This window comes from Pseudophryne corroboree, chromosome 6 (genome assembly GCF_028390025.1).
Source record: "Pseudophryne corroboree isolate aPseCor3 chromosome 6, aPseCor3.hap2, whole genome shotgun sequence".
Lineage (NCBI taxonomy): Eukaryota > Metazoa > Chordata > Amphibia > Anura > Myobatrachidae > Pseudophryne > Pseudophryne corroboree.
In genome coordinates, this window is record NC_086449.1 from 466,647,833 (window position 1) to 466,671,018 (window position 23,186).

Consider the following 23,186-nt stretch of genomic DNA (forward strand, 5'->3'; position numbering starts at 1 on the left):
TTAGATTGTGTAAAGGGGGATCTGCTTTCAGAAACACACAGAAGATGCCGCTAATGTGCGCTTATGTACTCCAAAATTAAGGGATACAACTTCTATACAGCACACTGTTTACAAAAATACTGTCTTGTACCATTAATAGTATAATGTACCCTTTATGTACATTTTAATATTACAGGTCGCTAGAGGATTGTCACTGTATAGATGGCCGAGATTTCCAAGGTGACAATCTAAATTTCATAAACTTTTTTTTATTATTTACATACAGTATAGTAAAGGCATTTAGTATTATATGGTGGAAATCCCAATTCACGTGGCATTCCAAGTGATAAATAACCAAGGTGGAAACATTATAATTACATTTTATTATAAGGTTCCACTACGGACAGCTAACCATTATTTAGCTTCTACATTCTATGAGCTATCTTTTGCTCTGTTCATACACATTTTATATAGGACACACATTCTTGTTTTCAAATAATAATATAGGAATCGGGACAGGTCTTTATTAAAACGAATACAACTCTACAATATATTTGAGTATAAAAACCGATTTTAACTGTACTCATTTCTCATTTCTGTTAAAGGTAATGTATTTTCCTGTTCTTTAAGAAAATTCATGTTTTATGGCCACACTCCTCAGACATCATAAAGTTCTACACTGTGGATGCTAATTCAATTGGAAAAATACATAAAACATAATAATACAGTGTAAGACCTATATAATATATAAAGAGGGACCCAAGAGTAACACATTGAGAGAAACAGGAAAAAGTAATCTGTGATAATATACAGTGCTTTCAGCTCATTAAAGTCTGTGCAATCATAAAGTCTGCAGAGATGGATCATGCAATTGTTGCTTGGGGTATGAGCCTACTGTAGTGTAGTACTGAAAAGTGCTGTTGGGCATAAAAATGTTATGAGCTGTAATGTAATTTATTCCCTTTGTTCACCAACCAGCGAACTTTGGGCCTAATTCAGGTCTGATCGCAGCAGCAAATTTGTTAGCTAATGGACAAAACCATGTGCACTGCAGGGGGGAGGGCAGATGTAACATGTGCAGAGAGAGTTAAATTTGGGTGGGTTATTTTGTTTGTGTGCAAGGTAACTACTTGCTATTTTATTTTTATACAGTAATTTAGATTTCAGTTTGAACACATCCCACCCAAATCTAACTCTCTCTGCACATGTTATATCTGCCCTCCCCCCCCCCCTGCCCCGCACTGCACATGGTTTTGCCCATTTGCTAACAAATTTGCTGCTGCAATCAGATCTGAATTAGGCCCTTTGTCAGCTCTGAAACATATTACAAATGTCCTGAATACCGGAGGATTTGGAAACTGTGCATTCTTTACCGTATCACAAACATTTTAGGCAAAAGAACCTATGATAAAATGTTGCTTGGTGTTTCTGTAAGAGACAGCTACTGCAAAACGACAGCTTTTATGTCACACTTTCAGGCCTATTTACATAATAGTGCTCTACCTATGAACCAATTCAATGCATTTAAATCAATGGTCTGTGACAGTGAAAAACTTTTAATATTTAATAATTTAAGGGAAGCCAGTGCCAGCTAAGCAGCAGCTGAGATGGCGTGTCAACTTACCTACACCTACAGGGATCTCATTCCAAGGAATCTGCAGATGCAGTCAAGCACCTCGCAGGAACCTTTTATTCGTGTCTAATATAACACATGAGCGCTAACAAATATTTATGTTTCTGTCTGTATGCATCTGCTATATCCTCCTACTCTCACAACTCTACAATTAGTGACATATAAATTAAAGTCATGTTGCAGGAAATAACACTAAAAATAAACATTTTCAGATGATACCCATAAAGTGGAAGCAGCCCCAGGATGTATGTAGGGTGTATGAGAAGCTTTACCCCAGTAGCTAACACCATCTTCAGAAGGAATTAGCCATTGTAAAGTAAATGCTACACAGCACAATAGTTACTAAGTGAGGATCCCTATAATGCCCTTCTGGTACTCTCCACTTGCATATGCCGGTCCCTGAACCAGCAATAAAGTGATTGCATAAGTGATCACATACTGTTACACATTGCCGGGCAGTTGGGTGTGGCATGATATATTGACATTCAGAATGTTGACCTTTATTATGTTAGAACCATAATGTTGACATGTTTTAAATGCTGACACTCAGGATCTCGACATATTAAGAATGACCGATGACATGTTGACCTCCATATGGACACTGACATAATGTTGACATTTTTAAAATGTGACTGTTGACAGTCACAATGTAGATACTGTTATTTTGTTCTAAAACTAACCCTAATTGTAGCCGAAATTGCATATGTCAACATTGTGAATGTCGATTCACAATATTGACATTCAGAACTTGTTGACATCCTCCTATCAGCATTTTAATTGTCAACACTCTGAATGTCAAAATTATTACTGGAACCCAGGAGCCTCTGTCCCTATGTGTTATTCTGATTGCTCACAGAAAAAAGAGAAAATGCAGATGCACACTCTACAGTACTAAGGGGATGCTGGCAGTCTAAATATTCGACGCTGGAATCCCAACACTGATTGGAATGCCAGCGCCAGCATCCTGAATGGGATCTCAATACCAGCCCCGGCTTCCCGACACCCGAACAAGACACTCCCAGGCTGCCAGACAGGTAAGGTTTAGGCTAAGAGGGGAAGGTTAGGGTTAAGCTGCGGGGAGGGGGCATTTAGTTTAGGCTGCGTGGAGGAGGGGTTAGGTTTAGGCACCCCGGGGGAGGGTTAGGGTTAGGCTGCAGGGGGGGTTGGGTTTAGGCTGCAGAAAGGGGCAGTTAGGTTTAGGCACCACCAAGGAGGGTTAGGCTGCGGCAGGCTGTGGGAATGGAGGATTAGGGGGGCATTGGGGGAAGGTAAGAAAACTTACCTTCCCCCTGTCGTTGATTCTCCCAATCAGGATGCCACAGTCGGTATTTTGACCGCCGGCATTCCAAACCCAACCCGTACTAAGCACTGCTAATCAGAATAATTATAATAAACTCTGCAATTTAACATACAGTAATATTGAGGTGCTTAGCATTTTGGCCATAAATACAAGCCCACCAACCACCACCAGGTGACCTCATCTGGTGGGATCCTAATACTAAGGTTCAAGTCTAGAGCACATGACCCCTCAGGTCAGCACAAGCCAACTGCTCCAAGGCATCACACTAGTGAGAGGTTTGAGTTTTAAAAAGTGTTAAATAAGTAAGAAGCAGCGGGATACATACAGTATGATATCCTGGCAGATGGGATGCCAGCAGTCTTATGACCGACACTGCCGCCCTGAAGCAGGGAATCCTGACAGGGGTGGGGTAAGAATATTAAATATTTTGTATCTTTCTATAATTTTCTTTTACATATTAAATGTAACTTTATTATTTTTAAATGACACTGGGGACTATTCTGGTTTGTTAGCAAACCAAAAAAGCACACTAATGGGCACTGCAAGTGGGGCAGATGTAACATGTGCAGAGAGAGTTAGATTTAGAGAGTTAGAATTTTCGGCACCCGGGGCAAGGCAATAATTTAGCCCCCCCCCCGCCCCTAAAAAAAGGGATAAATAAATAAAAAAATATAAGAAAATAAAAGAAATAACTAAAAATACAGACTATGCCACACAGTAGTCATACGCGCACGCAGGGGGTGGGGGTGGGGGGGGGGGTTCTGAGTACCTAGAAACCCCTCCTGGATGCCGATCCATCAGAGACGCTGAACGATTTTTTTCTTTTATACTGTATGTACATTTGGAGGCGCTGCACCTGTAACGCGGCTGCAGCAGCTCCCTCCAAGTCATTACAGTGACACAGGCCAGGCGGCTGGCTGCCTGTAGGGGGAGCTGCAGCGAGAGCGTGCAGCTCCTCTCAGGCAGTACAATGTGGTCCGTGGATTGTTCTTTCAGCCAGGTGCACTGACTGAGGGCAAGTACTAGTTGCTGTGGATGCCTCCAGAGCTCAGTCTCCCCCAGTGATTCTTCAGCAGCCAGGTAGAGGAGGGGGGTGAAGAAGGGGCCAGTAGGTTATAATACATTATACTGGCTGTATGATGTACATGGCATGCTGTCCTTATTACTACAGCAGTGCTTCCTGTTAATGGTGGGGGGATGAGGGGGGGTATACTGTGTGCATCTATAATATGTATGTATGTTGTGTGTATGAATACTGTGTGTATGTGAGTGTCTGTGTGTATGTACTATGTATGTGAGTGTATGTATGTATGTAAGTGTGCATGTATACTGTGTGTGTGTGTGTTTGTATGTGTGCATGTACACTATGTATGTATGTATGTATACCCTCCAACATGACCCGCCCCACTAGGTACAAAATGCTCTGTTTCTGGACTTCCCTCTTAATTTATTATTGCCATCACCTGTGAAGAAACAGCTTTCTTATCATTTAACTAGTTCAACACAGGTGATGGAAATCATAAATTAAGAGGGAAGTCCAGAAACAGAGCATTTCTCTAACGTCCTAGTGGATGCTGGGACTCCGTCAGGACCATGGGGAATAGCGGGCTCCGCAGGAGACAGGGCACATCTAAATAAAGCTTTTAGGATCACATGGTGCGTACTGGCTCCTCCCCCTATGACCCCCCTCCAAGCCTCAGTTAGGTTTTTGTGCCCGTCCGAGAAGGGTGCAATCTAGGTGGCTCTCCTAAAGAGCTGCTTAGAAAAAGTTTTTTTAGGTTTAAATCTCAGTGAATCCTGCTGGCAACAGGATCACTGCATCGAGGGACTTAGGGGAGAGATTTCCAACTCACCTGCGTGCAGGATGGATTGGAGTCTTAGGCTACTGGACACTTAGCTCCAGAGGGAGTCGGAACACAGGTCCTCCTGGGGTTCGTCCCGGAGCCGCGCCGCCGATCCCCCTTACAGACGCTGAAGACGGAGGTCCGGAAAGCAGGCGGCAGAAGACTCCTCAGTCTTCATGAAGGTAGCGCACAGCACTGCAGCTGTGCGCCATTGTTGCTACACGTCTCACTGATTCAGTCACGGAGGGTGCAGGGCGCTGCTGGGGGCGCCCTGGGCAGCAATATTAAATACCTTTAGTGGCAAAATAAATACATCACATATAGCCATTAAGGCTATATGTATGTATTTAACCCAGGCCAGTTTTCTTAAAACCCGGGAGAAAAGCCCGCCGAAAAAGGGGCGGAGCTTATTCTCCTCAGCACTCAGCGCCATTTTCCTGCTCAGCTCCGCTGGTGAGGAAGGCTCCCAGGACTCTCCCCTGCACTGCACTACAGAAACAGGGTAACAAAGAGAAGGGGGGCATAATTTGGCGATATTGATATATTAAAAGCGCTTATATCAAAAACAACACCTTCTAGGGTTGTTTATATACATTTATAGCGTTTTTGGTGTGTGCTGGCAAACTCTCCCTCTGTCTCCCCAAAGGGCTAAGAGGGTCCTGTCTTCGATTAGAGCATTCCCTGTGTGGCTGCTGTGTGTCGGTACGTGTGTGTCGACATGTATGAGGACGATGTTGGTGTGGAGGCAGAGCAATTGCCGGTAATGGTGATGTCACCCCCTAGGGAGTCGACACCGGAATGGATGGCTTTAGTTATGGAATTACGTGATAATGTTAGCACATTACAAAAGTCAGTTGACGAAATGAGACGGCCGGAAAACCAGTTAGTACCGGCTCAGGCGTCTCAGACACCGTCAGGGGCTGTAAAACGTCCCTTACCTCAGTCAGTCGACACGGGTACCGACACAGATGAATCTAGTGTCGACGGTGAAGAAACAAACGTATTTTCCAATAGGGCCACACGTTATATGATCACGGCAATGAAGGAGGCTTTGCAGATCTCTGATACTGCTGGTACCTCAAAAAGGGGTATTATGTGGGGGGTGAAAAAACTACCTGTAGCTTTTCCAGAATCAGAGGAATTGAATGACGTGTGTGACGAAGCGTGGGTTAACCCAGATAGAAAACTGCTAATTTCCAAGAAGTTATTGGCATTATACCCTTTCCCACCAGAGGTTAGGGCGCGCTGGGAAACACCCCCTAGGGTGGATAAGGCGCTCACACGTTTATCAAAGCAAGTGGCGTTGCCGTCTCCTGATACGGCCGCCCTCAAGGATCCAGCAGATAGGAGGCTGGAAACTACACTGAAGAGTATATACACACATACTGGTGTTATACTGCGACCGGCAGTAGCCTCAGCCTGGATGTGCAGTGCTGGGGTAGTGTGGTTGGATTCTCTGACTGAAAATATTGATACCCTGGATAGGGACAGTATTTTATTGACTCTAGAGCAATTAAAGGATGCTTTTCTTTATATGCGAGATGCTCAGAGGGATATTTGTACTCTAGCATCAAGAGTAAGCGCGATGTCCATATCTGCCAGAAGAAGTTTATGGACGCGACAGTGGTCAGGTGATGCGGATTCCAAAAGGCATATGGAAGTATTGCCATATAAAGGAGAGGAATTATTTGGGGTCGGTCTTTCGGACCTGGTGGCCACGGCAACTGCCGGCAAATCCACTTTTTTACCTCAGACCCCCTCCCAACAGAAAAAGACACCGTCTTTTCAGCCGCAGTCCTTTCGCTCCTATAAAAACAAGCGACCAAAAGGACAGTCTTATCTGCCGCGAGGCAGAGGAAAGGGTAAGAGAGGGCAGCAAGCAGCCCCTGCCCAGGACCAGAAGCCCGCCCCGGGTTCTACAAAGCCATCAGCATGACGCTGGGGCTTTACAAGCGGACTCAGGAGCGGTGGGGGGTCGACTCAAGATTTTCAGCAATCAGTGGGCTCGCTCACAAGTGGACCCGTGGATCCTGCAGATAATATCTCAGGGTTACATGTTGGAGTTCGAAAGGTCTCCCCCTCGCCGGTTCCTAAAGTCTGCTTTACCAACGTCTCCCTCAGAAAGGACGTCGGTTTTGGAAGCCATTCACAAGCTGTATTCTCAGCAGGTGATAGTCAAGGTACCCCTCCTACAACAGGGAAAGGGGTATTATTCCACACTATTTGTGGTACCGAAGCCGGACGGTTCGGTAAGACCTATTCTAAACCTGAAATCCTTGAACCTGTACATACAGAAATTCAAGTTCAAGATGGAGTCACTCAGAGCAGTGATAGCGAATCTGGAAGAAGGGGACTTCATGGTGTCCCTGGACATAAAAGATGCTTATCTGCATGTCCCAATTTACCCCTCACACCAAGGGTATCTCAGGTTCGTGATACAAGACTGTCATTATCAGTTTCAAACGCTGCCGTTTGGTTTGTCCACGGCCCCTCGGGTCTTTACCAAGGTAATGACCGAAATGATGGTTCTTCTACGAAGAAAAGGCGTATTAATTATCCCTTACTTGGACGATCTCCTGATAAGGGCAAAGTCCAGAGAACAGCTGGAAGTCGGTGTAGCACTAACCCAGGTAGTGCTTCAGCAACACGGGTGGATTCTGAATCTTCCAAAATCTCAATTGACCCCGACAACTCGTCTGCTGTTCCTGGGAATGATTCTGGACACGGTTCAGAAAAAGGTGTTTCTCCCGGAGGAGAAAGCAAGGGAGTTATCCGAACTTGTCAGGAACCTCCTAAAACCAGGAACTGTGTCAGTACATCAATGCACAAGAGTCCTGGGAAAGATGGTGGCTTCTTACGAAGCGATTCCATTCGGCAGATTCCATGCACGGACATTTCAGTGGGATCTGCTGGACAAATGGTCCGGATCGCATCTGCACATGCATCAGCGGATAACACTGTCACCAAGAACAAGGTTGTCTCTCCTGTGGTGGTTGCAGAGTGCCCATCTGTTAGAGGGCCGCAGATTCGGCATACAGGACTGGGTCCTGGTGACTACAGATGCCAGCCTACGAGGCTGGGGAGCAGTCACACAGGGAAGAAACTTCCAGGGCGTGTGGTCAAACCTGGAGACGTCCCTTCACATAAATATACTGGAGCTAAGAGCGATCTACAATGCTCTAAGCCTGGCAAAATCGCTGCTTCAGGGTCAGCCGGTGTTGATCCAGTCGGACAACATCACGGCAGTCGCCCACGTAAACCGACAAGGCGGCACGAGAAGCAGAAGAGCAATGACAGAAGCTGCAAGGATTCTGCGCTGGGCGGAGAATCATGTCATAGCACTGTCAGCAGTGTTCATCCCGGGAGTGGACAACTGGGAAGCAGACTTCCTCAGCAGACACGACCTTCACCCGGGAGAGTGGGGACTTCATCCAGAAGTCTTCCACATGATTGTGAACCGTTGGGAAAGACCAAAGGTGGACATGATGGCGTCTCGCCTCAACAAAAAATTGGACAGATATTGCGCCAGGTCAAGAGACCCTCAGGCAATAGCTGTGGACGCTCTGGTAACACCGTGGGTGTACCAGTCAGTGTATGTGTTCCCTCCTCTGCCTCTCATACCAAAGGTACTGAGAATTATACGGAAAAGAGGAGTAAGAACAATACTGGTGGCTCCGGACTGGCCAAGAAGAACTTGGTATCCGGAACTTCAAGAGATGCTCACGGAGGATCCATGGCCTCTACCTCTAAGAAGGGATCTGCTTCAGCAGGGACCTTGTATGTTCCAAGACTTACCGCGTCTGCGTTTGACGGCATGGCGGTTGAACGCCGGATTCTAAAAGTTAAGGGCATTCCAGAGGAAGTTACTCCTACCTTGATTAAGGCTAGAAAGGAAGTGACTGTACAACATTATCACCGCATTTGGCGAAAATATGTTGCGTGGTGTGAGGCCAAGAAGGCTCCAACGGAAGAATTTCAATTGGGTCGATTCTTACATTTCCTGCAAGCAGGATTGTCTATGGGCCTAAAATTGGGGTCCATTAAAGTTCAAATTTCGGCCTTATCAATCTTCTTCCAGAAGGAATTGGCATCAGTGCCTGAAGTACAAACTTTTGTCAAAGGTGTACTACATATACAACCCCCAATAGTGCCTCCAGTGGCACCGTGGGATTTGAACGTAGTTTTGAATTTTCTCAAATCTCATTGGTTTGAGCCTCTAAAATCGGTAGATTTAAAATACCTTACATGGAAGGTAACCATGCTATTGGCCCTGGCTTCAGCCAGGAGAGTTTCAGAGTTGGCGGCTTTATCATACAAAAGCCCATATCTGATTTTCCATTCGGACAGGGCAGAACTGCGGACACGTCCTCATTTTCTCCCTAAGGTGGTTTCGGCTTTTCACTTGAACCAGCCTATTGTGGTGCCTGCGGCTACTAGCGACTTGGAGGACTCCAAGTTACTGGACGTTGTCAGAGCATTAAAAATATATATTTCAAGGACAGCTGGAGTCAGAAAATCTGACTCGTTGTTTATATTGTATGCACCCAACAAGATGGGTGCTCCTGCGTCTAAACAGACGATTGCACGTTGGATCTGTAGCACAATCCAACTTGCACATTCTGTGGCAGGCCTGCCACAGCCTAAATCTGTAAAGGCCCACTCCACAAGGAAAGTGGGCTCATCTTGGGCGGCTGCCCGAGGGGTCTCGGCATTACAACTTTGCCGAGCAGCTACGTGGTCAGGGGAGAACACGTTTGTAAAATTTTACAAATTTGATACTCTGGCTAAGGAGGACCTGGAGTTCTCTCATTCGGTGCTGCAGAGTCATCCGCACTCTCCCGCCCGTTTGGGAGCTTTGGTATAATCCCCATGGTCCTGACGGAGTCCCAGCATCCACTAGGACGTTAGAGAAAATAAGAATTTACTTACCGATAATTCTATTTCTCATAGTCCGTAGTGGATGCTGGGCGCCCATCCCAAGTGCGGATTGTCTGCAATACTTGTACATAGTTATTGTTACAAAGATCGGGTTATTACTATTGTTGTGAGCCATCTTTTCAGAGGCTACTTCGTTTTTTGTTATCATACTGTTAACTGGATTCAGATCACAAGTTGTACGGTGTGATTGGTGTGGCTGGTATGAGTCTTACCCGGGATTCAAGATCCTTCCTTATTGTGTACGCTCGTCCGGGCACAGTACCTAACTGAGGCTTGGAGGGGGGTCATAGGGGGAGGAGCCAGTACGCACCATGTGATCCTAAAAGCTTTATTTAGATGTGCCCTGTCTCCTGCGGAGCCCGCTATTCCCCATTGTCCTGACGGAGTCCCAGCATCCACTACGGACTATGAGAAATAGAATTATCGGTAAGTAAATTCTTATTTTTGTACCTAGTGGGGCGGGTCATGTTGGAGGGTCTGTGTATGTATGTATGTATATATATGTATGTATGTGTGTGTGTATGTATATGTATATGTATATGTGTATATATATATATATATATATATATATATATATATATATATATTATATTCCCAAATAGAAAATGGCACTTGGAGACAGCAAAGATCCAAACAAGCGTGTATTCGGTCAAGTACTTTCGGGCTCACAGAAAGTACTTGACCGAATACACGCTTGTTTGAATCTTTGCTGTCTCCAAGTGCCATTTTCTATTTGGGAATCTGCTTATGCATTGAAGTGTGCACCGGAACATGATGGAACTTTAAAGGGATTACCGGCCTATGGACGTGTGTGTATGTATATATGTATATATGTATATATATATATATATATATATATATATATATAATATACACACACACACACACACACACACACACACACACACACACACACAATCTCTATATCTGTAACCCCAATGCGTTGGTATGCTGTGAACTTGCATCATTATAGTTTATTTTTTAATCAAATCTGGGGGACCTTGCCTTTTTTTACTGTGTGTATATATATATATATATATATATATATATATATATATATATTACATGTACGGAAACCCCCCTGTGAAAATCCTGCGTTTGCCACTGGTAGTGAACCCTTAATCTCTTTACACTGCACAATAGTATACCTCATTAATATATATATATATATATATATATATATATATATATATATATTCCATCATACGAGGTGCGGCTCTCACGGGTTCTAATGTAAGCAGAATGCAGCAGGTTTTCCTGGCTTGTTAACGTTTCATTTATTCATATAGATGTCGTGGTGTCCTGAGTAAATCTATGTGAGTAAATGAAGCATTGACAAGCCAGAAAAACCTGCTGCATTCTGCTTGCATTAGAACCCGTGAGTGCCGCACCTCATATGATGGTCTAAATGCACTACACTTGATGGCAAGTGGGCACACTTCCAGTTTAACAACAGTGAGTGCCGGCTCTCCATGCACAATATAAATATATATATATATATATATATATATATATATATATATATATATATATATATATATATATACTGTGTATGTATATCTATAGAGAGAGATAGAAAACATGCACTGCAGAGTTGTTTAGAAATGAATATTTCACTTCATTATAATTACAAAGTTTTGGGATTGCACACCCTGTCTTCAGGAAGCATACGTTTGTGCAATCTCAGAAACAACGTAATTAGCATGAAGTAAAATATTCATTTCTAAACAACACTGCAGTGCATGTTTGCTATCATTGAGAACCTCCAGAGTATATTCACCGCTACACTAACACATAGGAGGTTAACTGCTAAGAGGAGAGTGCTGGACTTATTTGAAGATTATCTATCTATCTATCTATCTATCTATCTATCTATCTATCTATCTATCTATCTATCTATCTATCTATCTATCTATCTATCCAGGGCCGTAACTAGGGGGGGGGCTAGGGGGGCAGGCGACCTGGGCGCGGAAAGAGAGAGGGTGCTGTCGCAGGGGTTGAAGACGCGCCGGGGTTGAAGACGCGCTGCTCCTGCTCCTCTGCGCCGGGTTGCTCCGGAGATCTGTTTCCCGGAAATACGTGTGTGGAGCCTGGAGGCGGTAACCTGGGCATGCAGGACGGCGCAGGGTTCAAGAGGCGCCGTCCCCGCACCGCTGCGCCGGGACGGTCAGGAGAGCTGCTAACCGGAGACACATGCCTCTGCCACACACATGCAAGCCTCTGCCTGTGACACTTCAGAAACTGAGAGGAGTCTGGAAAGGTAGGGACAGGCGATCAGCTATACAGTATATGTACAATATGTGTGTGCTGTGTACTGTAACCCAGTGTGTATGTGTGTGTTAAAGCAGGGAGCAGTGCAATGTAACCTTGTGTGTGTGTTGGAGCAGTGCAGTGTAACCGTGTGTGTGTGTGTGTGTGTGTGTTGGAGCAGTGCAGTGTAACCTTGTGTGTGTATGTGTTGGAGCAGTGCAGTGTAACCCTGTGTGTATGTGTGTTGGAGCAGTGCAGTGTAACCTTGAGTGTGTGTTGGAGCAGTGAGCAGTGCAGTGTAACCCTGTGTGTATGTGTGTTGGAGCAGTGCAGTGTAACCTTGAGTGTGTGTTGGAGCAGTGAGCAGTGCAGTGTAACCCTTTGTGTATGGGTTGGAGCAGTGCAGTGTAAACCGTGTGTGTGTGTACTGGAGCATTGTAGAGTATCCTAGTGTGTGTCTGCTGGAGCAGTGCAGTGTAACCCTGTGTGTGTTGGAGCAGTGAGCAGTGCAGTGTAACCCTTTGTGTATGTGTGTTGGAGCAGTGCAGTGTAAACCGTGTGTGTGTGTACTGGAGCATTGTAGAGTATCCTAGTGTGTGTCTGCTGGAGCAATGCAGTGTAACCCTGTGCGTGGGTGTGTGCTGGAGCATTGCAGTGTAACCGTGTGTGTGTGTGTGTGTGTGTGTACTGGAGCAGTTCAGTATAACCCGATGTGTGTGCTGGAGCAGTGCAGTGTAACCAGGTGTTGTGTGTGTATCCTGGAGTACCCGGGGTGGGTACTTCATTTGTATGTATAGGAGGGGTGTATTTAATCACAGTATATTGGGGTATGTGTATATACAGGTGCATGTACACAGTATATGTTTAATGTGGTGGTATGTGTATATTCAGGGGCCGTACTGTGTTTTTCTCTGACGTCCTAGTGGATGCTGGGACTCCGTCAGGACCATGGGGAATAGCGGCTCCGCAGGAGACAGGGCACAAAAGTAAAAGCTTTAGGATCAGGTGGTGTGCACTGGCTCCTCCCCCTATGACCCTCCTCCAAGCCTCAGTTAGGTTTTTGTGCCCGGCCGAGAAGGGTGCAATCTAGGTGGCTCTCATAAAGAGCTGCTTAGAGTAAAAGTTTTGATAGTTTTCTTATTTTCAGTGAGTCCTGCTGGCAACAGGCTCACTGCAACGAGGGACTTAGGGGAGAAGAAGTGAACTCACCTGCGTGCAGGATGGATTTGCTTCTTAGGCTACTGGACACTAGCTCCAGAGGGACGATCACAGGTACAGCCTGGATGGGTCACCGGAGCCGCGCCGCCGACCCCCTTGCAGATGCCGAAGTAAGAAGAGGTCCAGAAACCGGCGGCTGAAGGCTTTTCAGTCTTCATGAGGTAGCGCACAGCACTGCAGCTGTGCGCCATTGCTCTCAGCACACTTCACACCAACGGTCACTGAGGGTGCAGGGCGCTGGGGGGGGCGCCCTGGGCAGCAATGTTAATACCTTTTCTGGCTAAAAAGAATACATCACACATAGTCCCTGAGGCTATATGGATGTATTTCACCCCTGCCAGGTCTCAGAAAAACCGGGAGAAGAGCCCGCCGGAATAGGGGGCGGGGCCTATCTCCTCAGCACACAGCGCCATTTTCCCTCACAGAACTGCTGGTGGGAAGGCTCCCAGGCTCTCCCCTGCACTGCACTACAGAAACAGGGTTAAAACAGAGAGGGGGGGCACTTATTTGGCGATATGATTATATATTAAGATGCTATAAGGGAAAACACTTATATAAAGGTTGTCCTTCTATAATTATAGCGTTTTGGTGTGTGCTGGCAAACTCTCCCTCTGTCTCCCCAAAGGGCTAGTGGGGTCCTGTCCTCTATCAGAGCATTCCCTGTGTGTGTGCTGTGTGTCGGTACGTGTGTGTCGACATGTATGAGGACGATGTTGGTGAGGAGGCGGAGCAATTGCCTGTAATGTTGATGTCACTCTCTAGGGAGTCGACACCGGAATGGATGGCTTATTTAAGGAATTACGTGATAATGTCAACACGCTTCAAGGTCGGTTGACGACATGAGACGGCCGGCAAACAAATTAGTACCTGTCCAGGCGTCTCAAACACCGTCAGGGGCTTTAAAACGCCCATTTACCTCAGTCGGTCGACATAGACACGGACACTGACTCCAGTGTCGACGGTGAAGAAACAAACGTATTTTCCTTTAGGGCCACACGTTACATGTTAAGGGCAATGAAGGAGGTGTTACATATTTCTGATACTACAAGTACCACAAAAAAGGGTATTATGTGGGTGTGAAAAAACGACATGTAGTTTTTCCTGAATCAGATAAATTAAATGAATTGTGTGATGATGCGTGGGTTTCCCCCGATAGAAAATTATTGGCGGTATACCCTTTCCCGCCAGAAGTTAGGGCGCGTTGGGAAACACCCCTTAGGGTGGATAAGGCGCTCGCACGCTTATCAAAACAAGTGGCGTTACCGTCTCCAGATACGGCCGTCCTCAAGGAGCCAGCTGATAGGAGGCTGGAAAATATCCTAAAAAGTATATACACACATACTGGTGTTATACTGCGACCAGCTATCGCCTCAGCCTGGATGTGCAGCGCTGGGGTGGCTTGGTCGGATTCCCTGACTGAAAATATTGATACCCTTGACAGGGACAGTATTTTATTGACTATAGAGCACAGAGAGATATTTGCACTCTGGCATCAAGAGTAAGTGCGATGTCCATATCTGCCAGAAGATGTTTATGGACACGACAGTGGTCAGGTGATGCAGATTCCAAACGGCACATGGAAGTATTGCCGTATAAAGGGGAGGAGTTATTTGGGGTAGGTCCATCGGACCTGGTGGCCACGGCAACAGCTGGAAAATCCACCTTTTTTACCCTAAGTCACATCTCAGCAGAAAAAGACACCGTCTTTTCAGCCTCAGTCCTTTCGTCCCCATAAGGGCAAGCGGGCAAAAGGCCAGTCATATCTGCCCAGGGATAGAGGAAAGGGAAGAAGACTGCAGCAGGCAGCCCATTCCCAGGAACAGAAGCCCTACACCGCTTCTGCCAAGTCCTCAGCATGACGCTGGGGCCGTACAGGACCCCTGGATCCTACAAGTAGTATCCCAGGGGTACAGATTGGAAATTCGAGACGTCTCCCCCTCGCAGGTTCCTGAAGTCTGCTTTACCAACGTCTCCCTCCGACAGGGAGGCAGTATTGGAAACAATTCACAAGCTGTATTCCCAGCAGGTGATAATCAAAGTACTCCTCCTACAACAAGGAAAGGGGTATTATTCCACACTATATTGTGGTACTGAAGCCAGACGGCTCGGTGAGACCTATTCTAAATCTGAAATATTTGAACACTTACATACAAAGGTTCAAATCAAGATGGAGTCACTCAGAGCAGTGATAGCGAACCAGGAAGAAGGGGACTATATGGTGTCCCGGGACATCAGGGATGCTTCCTCCATGTCCCAATTTGCCCTTCTCACCAAGGGTACCTCAGGTTCGTGGTACAGAACTGTCACTATCAGTTTCAGACGATGCCGGTTGGATTGTCCACGGCACCCCGGGTCTTTACCAAGGTAATGGCCGAAATGATGATTCTTTTTCAAAGAAAATGGACGATATCCTGATAAGGGCAAGGTCCAGAGAACAGTTGGAGGTCGGAGTAGCACTATCTCAAGTAGTTCTACGACAGCATGGGTGGATTCTAAATATTCCAAAACCGCAGCTGTTTCCGACGACAATTTGCTGTTCCTAGGGATGATTCTGGACACAGTCCAGAAAAGGGTGTTTCTCCCGGAGAAGAAAGCAAGGGAGTTATCCGAGCTAGTCAGGAACCTCCTAAAACCAGGAAAAGTGTCAGTACATCATTGCACAAGGGTCCTGGGAAAAATGGTGGCTTCTTACGAAGCGATTCCATTCGGCAGATTTCACGCAAGAACTTTTCAGTGGGATCTGCTGGAAAAATGGTCCGGATCGCATCTTCAGATGCATCAGCGGATAACCCTGTCTCCAAGGACAAGGGTGTTTCTTCTGCGGTGGCTGCAGAGTGCTCATCTACTAAAGGGCCGCAGATTCGGCATTCAGGACTGGGTCCTGGTGACCACGGATGCCAGCCGGAGAGGCTGGGGAGCAGTCACACAGGGAAAAAATTTCCAGGGAGTGTGATCAAGTCTGGAGACTTCTCTCCACATAAAACAATGCTCTAAGCTTAGCAAGACCTCTGCTTCAAGGTCAGCCGGTATTGATCCAGTGGGACAACATCACGGCAGTCGCCCACGTAAACAGACAGGGCGGCACAAGAAGCAGGAGGGAAATGGCAGAAGCTGCAAAGATTCTTCGCTGGGCGGAAAATCATGGGATAGCACTGTCAGCAGTGTTCATTCCGGGAGTGGACAACTGGGAAGCAGAATTCCTCAGCAGGCACGACCTCCACCCGGGAGAGTGGGGACTTCATCGGGAAGTCTTCCACATGATTGTGAACCGTTGGGAAAGACCAAAGGTGGACATGATGGCGTCCCGCCTGAACAAAAAACTGGACAGGTATTGCGCCAGGTCAAGAGACCCTCAGGCAATAGCTGTGGACGTTCTGGTAACACAGTGGGTGTACCAGTCGGTGTATGTGTTCCCTCCTCTGCTTCTCATACCCAAGGTACTGAGAATTATAAGAGGTAGAGGAGTAAGAACTATACTCGTGGCTCCGGATTGGCCAAGAAGGACTTGGTACCCGGAACTTCAAGAAATGCTCACAGAGGACTCATGGCCTCTGCCGCTAAGAAAGGACTTGCTTCAGCAAGTACCATGTCTGTTCCAAGACTTACCGCGGCTGCGTTTGACGGCATGACGGTGGAACGCCGGATCCTAAGGGAAAAAGGCATTCCGGAAGAGGTCATTCCTACCCTGGTCAAAGCCAGGAAGGAGGTGACCGCACAACATTATCACCACATGTGGCGAAAATATGTTGCGTGGTGTGAGGCCAGGAAGGCCCCACGAAGAAATTTCAACTCGGTCGATTCCTGCATTTCCTGCAAACAGGAGTGTCTATGGGCCTCAAATTGGGGTCCATTAAGGTTCAAATTTCGGCCCTGTCAATTTTCTTCCAGAAAGAATTGGCTTCACTTCCTGAAGTCCAGAAGTTTGTCAAGGGAGTACTGCATATACAACCCCCTTTTGTGCCTCCAGTGGCACTGTGGGATCTCAACGTAGTTCTGCGATTCCTCAAATCACATTTTAAACCGCTCAAATCTGTGGATTTGAAATATCTCACATGAAAAGTGACCATGCGGTTGGCCCTGGCCTCGGCCAGGCGAGTGTCAGAATTGGTGGCTTTGTCTCACAAAAGCCCATATCTGATTGTCCATTCGGACAGGGCAGAGCTGCGGACTCGTCCCCAGTTTCTCCCTAAGGTGGTGTCAGCGTTTCACCTGAACCAGTTTATTGTGGTACCTGCGGCTATTAGGGACTTGGAGGACTCCAAGTTGCTAGATGTTGTCAGGGCCCTGAAAATATAGGTTTCCAGGACGGCTGGAGTCAGGAAAACTGACTTGCTGTTATCCTGTATGCACCCAACAAACTGGGTGCTCTTGCTTCTAAGCAGACGATTGCTGGTTGGATGTGTAGTACAATTCAGCTTGCACATTCTGTGGCAGGCCTGCCACAGCCAAAATATGTAAATGCCCATTTCACAAGGAAGGTGGGCTCATCTTGGGCGGCTGCCCGAGGGGTCTCGGCTTTACAACTTTGCCGAGCTGCTACTTGGTCAGGAGCAAACACGTTTGCAAAATTCTACAAATTTGATACCCTGGCTGAGGAGGACCTGGAGTTCTCTCATTCGGTGCTGCAGAGTCATCCGCACTCTCCCGCCCGTTTGGGAGCTTTGGTATAATCCCCATGGTCCTGACGGAGTCCCAGCATCCACTAGGACGTCAGAGAAAATAAGAATTTACTTACCGATAATTCTATTTCTCGTAGTCCGTAGTGGATGCTGGGCGCCCATCCCAAGTGCGGATTGTCTGCAATACTTGTACATAGTTATTGTTACAAAAATCGGGTTATTATTGTTGTGAGCCATCTTTTCAGAGGCTCCGCTGTTATCATGCTGTTAACTGGGTTCAGATCACAGGTTGTACAGTGTGATTGGTGTGGCTGGTATGAGTCTTACCCGGGATTCAAAATCCTTCCTTATTGTGTACGCTCGTCCGGGCACAGTATCCTAACTGAGGCTTGGAGGAGGGTCATAGGGGGAGGAGCCAGTGCACACCACCTGATCCTAAAGCTTTTACTTTTGTGCCCTGTCTCCTGCGGAGCCGCTATTCCCCATGGTCCTGACGGAGTCCCAGCATCCACTACGGACTACGAGAAATAGAATTATCGGTAAGTAAATTCTTATTATTGATTGTGTGTACATGTACAGGTGGATGTATTTCTGTATATTGGGTGGGGGGTGGGGGGACAGGCACCAAATGACTGCCTTGCCCCGGGTGACAGATACCCTAGTTTCGGCCCTTATCTATCTATCTATCTATCTATCTATCTATCTATCTATCTATCTATCTATCTATCTAGAAAAAATAATAAATAACTATAGTGTATTCACCGCTGTAGATCAACCCTTAGCCTCCGTGCAGTGAGTGATGCCAGTGTCTGGGGCTTACAGCGGGTGCCTGATGTCAGAGGGGCGGCAGGTGAGGTGCGCGCACAGCCACGTCTCCACCCCCTGTTAGTAGCGGCCGCCAGACCGTAAAGAGGTGGGTGGAGAGGGCTTGCAGGAGGCGCTACACGGCGGACGGGCGGGCGAGCAGAGGGAGACATGGAGACGCAGCCGCGGCGGGTCCATGGTGGCGCCATTCGCGGCTGCGGGTGGCAATCATGGGGGGTGAAGGAGCAGCTGTCGGAGCCAGACAGAGTTCCCCGCGCCCCCTCGACTCCCGCACCTGGGGCACGTGACCCCTTAGCCCCCCTAGTTACGGCCATGGTTAGATTGTTTCTGTGCAGGGTAAATACTGGCTGCTTTATTACACTGCAATTTAGATTTCAGTTTGAACACATCCCACCCAAATCTGACTCTCTCTCAGAGCCGGATTAAGGGGGGGGGGGGGGGCTGGGGGTATGTACCCTGGGCCCCTTTCTAAAATGGCCCCCACCTTGTCTGCCACATTTCGGATCTGTGTGTTACCGATCTGCAGCACTGCGCTCCCGGACCCCACGTCTCCTCATAGGTTGCCCTGGCAACCAAACAGCGGTGGCGCCAGTGTTGCATGAAGGACAGGACAGGTGAACAGCTAAGCGACAGCTCAGCTGTCCAATGGCGTGAAGTAGCAGCCTGCGGCTCAGTCAGTGGCTGGGTGCGCAGGCTGCACAGTGCACGGAAGAAGTGGAGCCAGCATGAGCAGTAGCTCTCCTGTGTCACCAGCAGCCGAGCAAAAAGTAAGCTGGCTCAGGCAGTATTGTTTTTCTGTTTTTTTTTAATCCTGCTGCTATGTTAGATTCAAATTTTTGGGTCTGTCAGTAGATATATATATGTGTGTGTATATTAGTCCCAATGGTGCAGCACTCCTGACATCTCAGTAATACCACTGTCTTAGGCATAAGTTTGGCAACGTTTCAGTGCCCTTTATTCGTGTGGCACTTACTTCAAGACCTGATGGAAGTGCCACACTAATAAAGGGCAATGAAACGTTGCCAAACATATGCCTAGGACAGTGGTAGTACTTAGACACCAGGAGTGCTGCACCATTGGTACTATTGTGGATTTATTTGTGCGCCCACCCAGCGCAACACCCGGTGGGCACCCAGCGCAGCATTGTTCATGCAGAGGGAAAGCCAGACATCATGCCCTTGATAGATAATATACTTGTGCATATATATTTATATATACTTAGCATCACAAACATAGATATAGGGTTATCTATGTTTGTGATGCTAACTCCGAATGTACAATAAGGAGAAGACTGTAAAGATATATCTACATTTCCTCTGTGCAACAACTGATTTGTGTCCACTGTCTATTGCGGAAGAAGGATACTTCATTATCCATGTATAATCACGGACATTGAATCTATTTTTGTGTTTTTATAATACATTTTATTGAGGAACATGTTATTATGATTATTATGTTCTAAGGTATCGATCAGTCAAATTTGTAAAATCCTGTAAGGGTTTGATTGAATATTGGGTATTGATACGACCCCTAGGGCGCCAATTTCTCTATTGTTTATATTTTCATACATTTAGTTCCTCCTAACAGGGAACTTAGTAGAATTAGGCAGTCTATTCCAAATTTTCATTTATATTCTCATCTTTTAATTAGCGCAGAGGGAGAGTATTTGTTTGAGATAGATAGATAGATAGATAGATATATATATATATATATATATATATATATATATCTATCTTTCTATGTATGTGTGTGTGTGTGTATATATATATATATATATATATATGTATGTATGTGTTGGTATCGTGTGACCAGTGGTTTGGAGACCGCCAAAGATGCCCGTCAGGCACGGTGGTGAGCTGCGCTGAGCTTGCCACAGGTTCTATTCCCACTCTATGGGTGTCGTGGGAATAGTCCCTGCTAGTCGGCATGCCGACTGTAGGGATTGTGAGTGGGGCGGTATGTAGCTGTCTGTATTGTGACCGCCGGTCACATAACACAGCCCATATATATATATATAATTGATCTCCCTGCCTCTATGTTAGGGGCCCCCCTGTTTGAAGTGCCCCGGGCCCCCCATAGCCTTAATTCGGCTCTGCTCTCTCTGCACGTTACATCTGCCCCACCTGCACTGCATCATGGTTTTGTCCATTAGTGTGCTTTTTTGGTTTGCTAACAAACCTGAATAACGCCCAGTGTCAATAAATAATAAAGTTACATTTAATATGTAAAAGAAAATTAGAGAAAGATGCAAAATATTAATATTAGTTTTGTTGGTTGGAGTTTGGTGAATTGAGAATACAATTACTGATTGATTTGTCTTCGTCTTTGTGTGTGTAGCGAGCAGGGCCATCTTAACAGCATTGAAGGCCCTGGGCAAAGCAATGCAATGGAGCCCCTACCCACCTATTCACAGGAATAAATAAAAAAACAAGAAATCATAACTTACCCCTCCTGCGGACCCGAAACAGGCTACTACTCCCCCCTCCCCTGACTGTGTGCATTGCTCTTGCTCCCCCCCTCAGACTGTTGCATGGCTGTTGCTCACTTCCCGTTCACTCTCTAGACTGTTGCATGGCTTCTGCCCCCCCCCCACAGGCTGTTGTTTGGCTGTTGCTCTCTTCACCTTCGTCCCCCAGACTGTTGCATGGCTGCAGCTCTGTACATCTCACCCCCTTCCTTCCCCCAACTGTGTGCATGGCTGCTTCTTCTGTTTGAACCCTGAAGCTTAAGATGACAATTCCGTGGGGGTGTGGTGTCTGTAATTGGCCCATGGCATCAAGCAACAGGGGCCCGCAGGGGGCAGTCCTGGCCCTTAGGATCATGGGACCTTGGGCAACTGCCCATTAAGCCCATACATAGAGTCGGCCCTAGTAGTGAGTTGATATCAGATGACCACAAGAGTGGGAAGTGCTTCAAAATAAGTAAGCTTTTATTCAAGCAAAATGGGTGAGCCAGCACAATGGTTTCTTACACAGGCGTACCAATAGCAATTCATGAACATTAGAGTACAGATTACACGCAACAGCAGTCACAGGAGGAAGGTAAGTCAGGGTCTGCAATGTCCAGTGCAGAGAGAGATGTCAAAGGCGCACTCTCTCCCATCTCTCACCCAGACTGACCCACACAATCGAGTTTATATATCTTAGCTCCAGGGTGTAGTTCTTTCCTGAGCCACAGAAGGTTAGCTCTTTTTCCATATGTTGGAGATGGGCACCCTGCCTCAGTGCATTTGTTTGTCTAGTTTATTATATTATTATTATTTTTGTCCCAGTGTTTTTTGTCAGTTTGTTTTTCCAGGGTTCTTTATGTATGGCTGCTGTGTGTTAGGGTCCGTTTTTACTGTTTTTTTCTGTCTCTACTGTAGTCTGTCTTTATCTGTTGTCTGATGGTGAGTGATAGGAGGGTAAAGGCAGAGTTTAGTGAGGAGGACGATGTAGGGATCCCACCTGAGTTAGTGGAGGAGTAAGAGGCAGAGGATGAGGCAGCAGAGTTTGCCAATGGCAGGACCAAAACTGGGCACAAGGGGGGTCATTCCGAGTTGTTCACTCGTTGCTGATTTTCACAACGGAGCGATTAAGGCAAAAATGCGCATGCGCATGGTACGCAGCGCGCATTCGCTAAGTATTTTAGCACAAAACTTAGTAGATTTACTCACGTTCGAACGAAGAATTTTCATCTTTGAAGTGATCGGAGTGTGATTGACAGGAAGTGGGTGTTTCTGGGCGGAAACTGACCGTTTTCTGGGAGTGTGCGGAAAAACGCAGGCGTGCCAGGATAAAACACGGGAGTGTCTGGAGAAACGGGGGAGTGGCTGGCCGAACGCAGGGCATGTTTGTGACGTCAAACCAGGAACGAAATGGGCTGAGCTGATCGCAGTGTAGGAGTAGGTCTCGAGCTACTCAGAAACTGCTAAGAATTATTTAATCGTAATTCTGCTACTCTTTCGTTTGCTATTCTGCTAAGATACACTCCCAGGGGGCGGCGGCTTAGCGTGTGCAATACTGCTAAAAGCAGCTAGCGAGCGAACAACTCAGAATGAGGGCCAATATGCGGTCCACTTATGAAGAGTATTGTGCACTGGTACAGACAGAGTCGGCTTGAGGGCACAACCCCATAGAGGGTGCATTGCATTCAAGGCTGTGCAGTGTTTTGCCTGCTGGTGGGCACACAGTAGTACAACATCACTAGTATACCACTCCCTGCTCCCATCCTGTGCCTGGAGTTCCAAGAAAACCACCTGGCACTGCTGGCGGCAGATACCCGCCATTCACTTCTTGTCCCCCTGCAGGTCAGTGGCTCTGACAGTTACAGCAATTGGCCCCAGATGGCCCTCCTGCTGCCCTGCAATAGCCACCCACAGATCTTCACCCTCATGCAGCTCCAGTAATGGAGACCAATCAGGAGTGGCCTCAGTGGGACCAAGGTGAGGTACCAATGAAGGGTCCTGTAACTGGCCAAGGTGCAGCACAATATGCTGCCACTGGAGACTGACCACCTGCTGCACTGCTCCTACCTGCCCTGTTTTTCATACAGGTCTGCTGCAAGCAGGCAGGGGAGAGGGTTCTCCCAGCTTCAGCACC

At 46.8% G+C, this 23,186-nt stretch overlaps 1 long non-coding RNA gene across 1 annotated transcript in view; it reads left to right on the plus strand.

The window, feature by feature from the left end:
* Positions 1-3,882: 3,882 nt before the first annotated feature.
* The window catches only part of LOC134935371 (uncharacterized), a 56,809-nt gene continuing 37,505 nt past the window's right edge, over positions 3,883-23,186 (plus strand). The window contains exon 1 of the long non-coding RNA XR_010180095.1: positions 3,883-3,992. This is a non-coding gene — a long non-coding RNA (uncharacterized LOC134935371). The remainder of the gene's footprint in view (positions 3,993-23,186) is intronic.